General features: G+C 41.6%; 1 long non-coding RNA gene across 1 annotated transcript in view; it reads right to left on the minus strand.

The window, feature by feature from the left end:
* Positions 1-234: 234 nt before the first annotated feature.
* Positions 235-9,336, minus strand: part of LOC144025740 (uncharacterized) — a 9,471-nt gene continuing 369 nt past the window's right edge. The window contains exons 1-2 of the long non-coding RNA XR_013284944.1: positions 9,319-9,336; positions 235-8,760 (exon numbers count right to left, since the gene is read on the minus strand). The exon at positions 9,319-9,336 is cut by the window's right edge and continues 369 nt beyond it. This is a non-coding gene — a long non-coding RNA (uncharacterized LOC144025740). The remainder of the gene's footprint in view (positions 8,761-9,318) is intronic.

Consider the following 9,336-nt stretch of genomic DNA (forward strand, 5'->3'; position numbering starts at 1 on the left):
TGAACCATGGGGATAAACCTTTTTCAAAGTACCAAGCATTTCCATTGATTGTGGTTACCCGGTACTAGATTGACATGGGTTTTCCAGTTGAGACGGTCATCCACAATTTTCTATGAGGTACTAAAGGACTTAAGGAGGTGTAACCAGTTTAACAGAACAACGCAAATGATTCTAGGTAAGACTACGGAGCTAAGTGCAGTGGGCTGTGACCATAAATGAATACATCAGAGCAGATAACTTAACAAAACACTTTAGTAACAGTATGTCATCAATTACAACAATAACAGACAAAATGAACCATTAAAAAAAAATAAAATTGGGCCCTTTAAAAAATAAAGAGTCGTCTTAAGTAGTCCGTTAAGTCAAGTCTAAAAGTCTGTGATCACTTGTTTTCTCGCTTGCATCCTTTTCCAAAAGTTCGTGTCAAGTTCTGTTCGTTGGTACGGTCCTACCACACTGTAGAGATCCGTGAATGATGATTCCTCACTGTTCAATCTGGGTGGCTCGCCATCAATGGTTCCAGAATCTTCCACGAGGTTTTTGATCCGTTCAAAAGACCTGACCTGTTTTTTACAAACAGGATTTTACTCATCTTAAAAACTTGAGATAACTATTGTCTATCTGAAACACCTCTAATATTGTTCAGCCATTTCAACAATGCTGCTAAAGCATTTTTAAATTGTAATGTAACTTAACAAAACAATGCCAAGTCTCATATCAAAATGTATGATGCATCTTTTCATTTCTTATTTAACAAAGCAAAATAGTGGTGGTCACAATAGTGCAAATTAATTACAGCTTATTATTACTGGCTGCAACACTTATTTATACTCAACGAAATGCAACAGGCAATAGAATTGACTGTTAATGACATTCAATAGCACTGTGTAAAAAACACTTCAAAATATATAAAAACATCACTTTCAGTAATATTTCTCCTCATGTGTAAAAGCTTCCTTCATCACATTAACTTCGAAAATTTCACTCAACCAGCTTAGGCATCAATAAACGTTTTTAAAACACTTAATAATATGCTGGTAACATAGCATGGCTAATCGTTAGCATAGCTTAGCGATTAGCTTGTCTGCACATGTAAGGTAACTTGGCATGGTTTAGCTTACCGAGGCCAACAATAATCAAAAAACGCGGATTCGCCCGGTTCCTGATCACTTCACTTGTCTTCAACAGTTTTCTTTGTTGACTTAATTGTGTATAAATGGGTTTTAATCACGTTAAAGTTGTTTCTGAGCGTTCGGTTTCTCTGCTGCGGTGACTCCGTCCAGCGTGCTCGTTCCTCGCGCTCTCTCTCTCCCTCTCTCCAACGTTCACTCTCTGCCTGTCAATCAAGTGACTACGGGGAGGGACTTCCGGTATAAATGAACGTCAACGGCAGATTGTGTTAAAAAAATAACACAATAAAAATACTTTTATGGATTGAAATAATATTCTAATGATATTAATTATTTTTCTGTTTTTTATCTTTTTTGTATTTTAACCCTTAATTGTTCACAGGGTTACATCCTCCCTCCCTGAAGTGACATGAGTCCCTTCATGTTCTACTGCTCCCTGAATAATTACTCTCAAACGCGCCAACCAAAGCTTGGTTAAAACCATCAAGTATGGTCTGGGCAAATGTAATCAATGGTTTTCCAAGTTGGGGGTAAGTGAACCTTCCTGGGGGCTTCCGGGATCGCTCGGACCTCCGAGGATGGTCACTACATTCCTCAGTATCACTGTGTTCACCTTGGACCACAGAATCTCGACCAACATCTGGAGCTGATGGAGCGTTATTCACTTGAAATTTTAATTGTGATCCCTCCATTAGTTCCTCTTGAAGACACAAGGGTTCTTTCTCCTTCTCTATTCCATTCTCCTTACCCGATGACTTATCCATCTGTGCTTTTGAGTTTTCTCCCTTTCCAGGTATTTTGATATTGCATTCTCTGTCAGCATCAGGAAAATTTTGTCTTTGGTCAGACTGTTGTTCCACTGATTCAGACTCAGTATCCAGTGGATTGTGAATTGTTTCTGTATCCTTTTTGTATTGTCCTGGATCTCCTTCCGATTCAAAAACAGGTAATGTTTCCTCAGGTTGCTGTTCCATCGAGTTCTTTTCTATATAGTTGGGATTGATTCCTACAGAAGCTGGTTCAGGTAAGCTGTCATACTCCACTCCAGTAGGGTTCTCCACTTCAGCAGGTAAGTGTCCAACAAGTCTCGTCTCCACCTCAGAAATGTTCCTTGGATAGAATGATGACTCATCATCATCATCATCTGAAAATGGTGGTTGCTCAACTGTTTGAATAGGAGTTTGCCGGGTTCTGGGCCTACGAGTGGGTTTTGGCCTTTCTGCTTCTACATCTTCTCCTGAAATGAACCCACAAGGTAAAAGTAGGTCACGATGTAATGTGCGGCTCGGCCCTTCCTGACCTTCGGGACACACTACATAGACAGGTATATCGCCCACTCTCTTCTGCACAATGTAAACCTTCGACTCCCAACGGTCAGCAAGCTTGTGCTTTTTCCGAAGACGAAGGTTACGTACAAGGACTCTATCTCCTTCTTCAAGAGTAGATTCTCTTACTCGTACATCAAACCTTTTCTTGTTCTTATCGGCTATTTTCTTTGCATTTTCAGCTGCCAACAGGTAGCTTTCTTCCAGATGAGACTTGAGATTTTTTACATATTGCGAATGTGAGGTAGACGATCTGTCTTTGACTGGTAATCCAAAGGCAATGTCAATCGGCAATCTTGGCTGACGTCCAAACATCAACTCATATGGGGAAAATCCAGTGCTGTCATTTCTCGTGCAATTATAAGCATGAGCTAGTGGCTTGACATGTTCCCGCCACTTTGTTTTTTCCTTTTCCTGAAGAGTACCCAGCATGCTCAACAATGTGCGATTAAATCGCTCTACTGGGTTCCCTCTGGGATGATATGGGCTTGTCCTCACCTTACGGATACCAGCCAGAACGCATAGCTCTTTGATGGTTTGAGACTCGAAGTCACGCCCTTGATCGCTATGGAGGCGTTCTGGGAACCCATAATGAGAGAGGAATTGGTCCCACAAACATTTGGCGACTGTACTGGCCTTTTGGTCTTTCGTAGGTATAGCTACAGCATACCGTGTGACGTGGTCGGTAATAACCAGGATATCTTTGGTATTGTGGCTGTCTGGTTCCAAAGACAGGAAGTCCATGCAAACCAGTTCCAGGGGCCTACTGGTTTGGATGTTAACTAACAGCGCAGCCTTCTCTGGTTGACTTTTTCTCTTCACACACCTTTCACAGGTCCGAATCTTTGTCTCAACATCAGACGACATCTTTGGCCAGTAGAACCTTGATCTTGCCAGCTCAAGTGTACGCTCCATGCCCAGGTGGCCCATTTGATTGTGAAGACTGGTAAGTACTGATGGCCTCAATATGTGTGGCAAAACAAGTTGACATACAGGTCTATTGTCACAATGTCGTCTTCTGTATAACAGATTATCTTTCAGTTCAAACCGTCTCATCTCCCGGAACATCAGCTGAAACTCAGGTGACTGTGATTTGAGGTTGGCAGGTACAGGCTCTTGGGACAGTAGAATCTTTATGATGCTGTTAATAACTGGGTCGGCTCTTTGAAGATTTACGAGTTCTGCATTGGTATACTTGGGAATTGTAAGAAGACCTTGACTTTCCTCCTCTTCAAACTCAGCAGGAATAGCATCTGGATGGATAGCAAGAGACTCTACTAAGCAAGAAGGGGTGAGATCTCCTTCACTAGCAACAATGTGGTTCTGGCATGTTGCCTTGAATGTTTCAGCACAACAGAATTTGCTGTCATCAGGAGTCAGGTGATGTGACGTGAACTCATGTATCCTTTGACTTTCACCTTGCGACTGCTCATCATTTATCAATTCACCCTGAGGTCTTCTTGACAACCCATCTGCGTCTTGGTTCTGCTTGCCTGCTCTGTACATAATGTCAAATGTGAAGGTGGACAGGGAAGACAACCACCTATAACTGGCAGCATCCAGTTTAGCAGAGGTGAGTATATACCTCAGTGGGTTGTTATCAGTTACCACCTTGAAGTAGTTACCATACAAGTAGTCATGGAATTTTTCGGTGATAGCCCACTTTAGGGCTAAAAATTCCAACTTGTGTGCTGGATATTTTGCTTCACTGCGTGATAATCTTCTACTTGCGTAGGCAATGACTCGACTTCGTCCATCCTGCTCCTGGTATAACACAGCTCCGAGTCCCGTTGTACTAGCATCTGTATGGAGCACATAAGGTAACTTCGGATCTGCGAACCCTAACACAGGGGACAATGTGAGCTTTTCAATGATGTTCTCGAAAGCCTGCTGACAAGTAGGGGTCCATCTCTCTGCAAATGGCTCTTTGGGGTGAAAGTACTTGCCATCAGATTTAATTGGTTTGCTACCTTTCCGGATCGGTGGGTAGCCTGCAGTCAGGTTTGTCAAGGGCTTCACGATCTTTGCATAATCCTGTACGAATCTCCGGTAATAACCGGAAAATCCAAGGAAGGACTTCAGCTCCTTCAATGTCTGAGGTCTCGGCCAGGTCTTGAGTGCTTTAACCTTCTCTGGATCAGTTTCAACTCCATTCCTTGAGACAATGTGTCCCAAGTAACGCACTGATGTCTTGAAAAAACTACATTTTTCTGGTGATAACTTGAGACCGTTTTCTCTCAGTCGGTTCAGAACATTGATCAGTCGGGATTCATGTTCCTCCAAGGATTTGGAAAAAACAATCAAGTCATCAAGGAAAACAAGCACTTCTCGCAGGTGTATATCTCCCATGCACTTTTCCATTAAGCGCTGAAAAGTAGACGGTGCATTTGTTATTCCCTGTGGCATACGATTCCACTCCCAAAATCCTAAGGGACAGACAAAGGCTGTTTTGTGTTTGTCGCTCTCCTCCATCTCGACCTGGTAGTATCCAGATTTTAAATCCATGACAGAGAACCATTGAGATCCACTGAGTGCAGAAAATGATTCCTCCAGATTTGGTAAGGCGTATGCATCCTTAATGGTCTGGAGGTTTAACTTTCTGTAATCCACGCACAGTCTTACATCACCATTTTTCTTTTTGACGACCACAATTGGGGATGAAAAAGGTGACTCTGATTCTCTGATAATTCCAGCATCGAGAAGGGTTTGGAGATGGCGTCTTACAGCTTCAAAATCCTGTGGATGAATAGGACGTGGTCGCTGTTTGAATGGTGTCTCATCCTTGAGTCGGATATGATGTTTGACATTTGTAGCATGCCCAAAGTCAAAATCATGATGAGAGAATACATCAGAGTAGTCATTTAACTTTTTGGTTATTCTTGTTTTCCACTCCTCTGGAAGTGAGGAATCGCCAAAATTGAACTTTAACTTTGTGTCTGGTTCATTGTTTTGTTGACTAAATATACTGGCTTTAGCTTGAAAGTTGTTTGACTGAAGGGATTCATCACATGGTTGGGCAGCTCTTTTGTCTTGGTAAGAATCTTGGATAGTTTCTTGAGCTACTGTTAGCTCAGCAATGACACAATTGATGGGTAATGTTATGTCATGATCCGTTTCATTTCTGAGCACTACAGGTACCTTAAAAGGGTGTTGAGTCGGTAAGGTCACCAGGCAACAATCGGTGAAGATTCCACCAGGTAAAGATGACATCGCTGGTGACTCTAGCAGTGCCCATTGCTCATTGCCAACTGTTTTTTCACTTGCAAATCCTTGCAGGACAACTTTCTGACCGGCTGGAATTGTAGTAGGTATGCTGCCTCTGCATTTTACCAGGCCAAGCCTTCCACTGGTGCGTTGCTGATGTCGTAGCTGGAGAGTTTTCAGCACTTGAGCATACCCACAGAATGTGGTAGAATTGTGGGTGGTGTCATCGCAGTACTCTTCATAGAGAGGATCAAGAGTGTTTGTTCCGATTAGTACCGGTATACTGCTGTTGGAACGAGTATCCTGTACTATCAAAGCAAGTGTGTCAATTTCTGGTTCTGAGGCGATAAAGTCTTTTGGAAACTTCAAGCTCACTTCCACATAACCAGCATAAGGCACAGGTTCACCATTGGCTCCTTCGACCTCTAGTATGTCACTCACTGGCTTGATTAAGTAGTCTGAAAGGAAATCATCGTAGAATGACTGAGATATTGTGGTAACCTGAGAGCCGGTATCAAGTAGACAATTACTCTCCACCCCTCCAACTTCAACAGTAGCAGTACACTTGCGTCCAATAAGTCCTTTCGGAATTCTTCTTGAATGTTTAACTGGTTGCCCTTTCAGTGTTGCCGTTGTCTTTGATTTCTTTTTGAGGCTTTGCTGGTTTTCGGTTCCTGATAGCCCCTCTGCAGGAGCCGCTTCTAGTTTAAATGTGAAGAGTTAGTTGAAGTGTTCTTCTCATCCCAAGCCTTTTGTTTTTCTTTCAGCTCTTTTCTCTTCATGTCAACAAGGGTTGGATTTTCTGGATTGCAGCAGCTCGTGACAATGTGGCCGTCCTCCCCACATCTAAAACAATACCATGGCCTGGGCCTTCTAGAATTTGTGGTTTGAGTAGAGTTCTGCATTTGAGGAAGAGGATGGTTTTCTTTTGGCTTGGTGTTCTGAGTTTTTGGTGTTTTAGGTTTCACAGGTTTTTCCACTTTGGGGATAGTAAATGCTGCCAACTGCGCCTGAAGATCAGCTATTTGCTTCTGAATTTGTTTCATGGTAGAAGGGATGCTATCATCTTGAGTTGTGTTTTCATTCTCAGTGGTGTCAACAGATGCAGCTTGGGTGTGAACTTGGGCTTTTGTCTTTGTGAATCCAAGATGCAGTTTCATCCGATTGGCCTTGGCGGCTTGTTTATCCTCTTCGGTTCGCAGCAACAATAGAAATTCGGCAAAAGTAGGTGGGTTATTTTGTCTTTGTTCAAGTTGGAGGGTGGCAATCAATGTGTTATTCCAACATCCCCTACAAAATTGTTTTATGAGCTGTTTATCTGCATCGTTGGAATTCACAGTCTTTTTCTTCACAACTGCACTCAAAGATGAATGTAATCTGTGGAGGTAACTGGATGGTTTCTCTCCTGAGTCCTGGTGAGTACTGAGGAATTTAGCAAATAACTCATCACCATCTTCCACAGTGGCATATGCTGAGTCAAGCAAATTCAGGTAGTCTATTGGAGAAGCTTGGGGACCTAAAGGTTTTACTACATGAGCAGCAGGGGGTAAGAGGCTGTCAACAATTCTTCTTGTCAAATGTGATTTTGAAACACTGGGATCGTTCAAGTAGAATTCAACGCTAGTTCTCCAAGTATCGTAATCCAACTCATACTGGGAACAAGGAACTTTTCCTGAAAAGGGTCTCAATTTTGTCATAGAGTTCAACTGGGATGCGATTTCTGTGCTTTTTACAATGTGCTCAACCACTACACGCTGAACTTCGGGTGTGCTAAGTTGATCAGGGGACAAGGGCAAGTTATTCATGTGATCCCTCACTACAGGCGGGGTGAATGGAGCAACTGGTTCAGTGTGAGGCTGGTTTCCAAAACAAGTTGCGTTTGTTCCGGCAAAGTTCAGTGAAGTTAGACCAGTGGTTGGTTTGGGGTCAGTGGGTGGAAAGATTTTAAAAGGCGGACCTGGAGTGGGTCTAGGCTGGGTTGGTGCAGTGAGTGGTGGAGTCACTAACCTTTCACGCTCTGGTCGGGTAAGAGTTGTTTCCTGAGGTGTTTGTTCTTGAAGTGTCACAGCTTCTTTCTCTGAAGTTTGTTCTCCAATTGTTTTCGTTATTCTGGTCAACTCCTCCCTCAAGATATCTTCAAATGACATTCCACTCAATTTGGCAATGTCTTTAAGCTCAGACAAAAAAGTGTGAGTTATTCCAGTGCCAGCTGTGCAACTGTAGACACTAGCTAAGGTTTTCACATGGTGAATGACTGTAGGGTCTTCAGAACTTGGTCTATTTATCGGTAGGAGGGTTTCAAGTGACTGCACTGCCTCGCCCGATTCAAACTCAACGATGGCTTGTTTATAGAATTCTGACTCTGGGTTATCAATTTCAATTACTCTCCTAATTGACCCATACTGCTTCAAAAAATCAAAAACCTCTTCATCTATATGAGTATATGACAATCCACTAACTATGACAGAGTTCGGAACTTTGATGTTTTCAGCTTCAACAATCTCCATTTCTAACTTCTAACACACAAAACTAATTTTCAATTTTAGAAATCAGATTTCAATCAATAGATTTTTTTTCTTGCAATTCAAAAACCAATCACTAGGTGGCGTAATAACAGTGTTCAGATATGGAAACAGTCATACACAAAGCTCCTGGCTGGCTCGCCAACTTTTAAGATGTAACCAGTTTAACAGAACAACGCAAATGATTCTAGGTAAGACTACGGAGCTAAGTGCAGTGGGCTGTGACCATAAATGAATACATCAGAGCAGATAACTTAACAAAACACTTTAGTAACAGTATGTCATCAATTACAACAATAACAGACAAAATGAACCATTAAAAAAAAATAAAATTGGGCCCTTTAAAAAATAAAGAGTCGTCTTAAGTAGTCCGTTAAGTCAAGTCTAAAAGTCTGTGATCACTTGTTTTCTCGCTTGCATCCTTTTCCAAAAGTTCGTGTCAAGTTCTGTTCGTTGGTACGGTCCTACCACACTGTAGAGATCCGTGAATGATGATTCCTCACTGTTCAATCTGGGTGGCTCGCCATCAATGGTTCCAGAATCTTCCACGAGGTTTTTGATCCGTTCAAAAGACCTGACCTGTTTTTTACAAACAGGATTTTACTCATCTTAAAAACTTGAGATAACTATTGTCTATCTGAAACACCTCTAATATTGTTCAGCCATTTCAACAATGCTGCTAAAGCATTTTTAAATTGTAATGTAACTTAACAAAACAATGCCAAGTCTCATATCAAAATGTATGATGCATCTTTTCATTTCTTATTTAACAAAGCAAAATAGTGGTGGTCACAATAGTGCAAATTAATTACAGCTTATTATTACTGGCTGCAACACTTATTTATACTCAACGAAATGCAACAGGCAATAGAATTGACTGTTAATGACATTCAATAGCACTGTGTAAAAAACACTTCAAAATATATAAAAACATCACTTTCAGTAATATTTCTCCTCATGTGTAAAAGCTTCCTTCATCACATTAACTTCGAAAATTTCACTCAACCAGCTTAGGCATCAATAAACGTTTTTAAAACACTTAATAATATGCTGGTAACATAGCATGGCTAATCGTTAGCATAGCTTAGCGATTAGCTTGTCTGCACATGTAAGGTAACTTGGCATGGTTTAGCTTACCGAGGCCAACAATAATCA

Source organism: Festucalex cinctus, chromosome 9 (assembly GCF_051991245.1).
Source record: "Festucalex cinctus isolate MCC-2025b chromosome 9, RoL_Fcin_1.0, whole genome shotgun sequence".
Classification (NCBI taxonomy): Eukaryota; Metazoa; Chordata; class Actinopteri; order Syngnathiformes; family Syngnathidae; genus Festucalex; species Festucalex cinctus.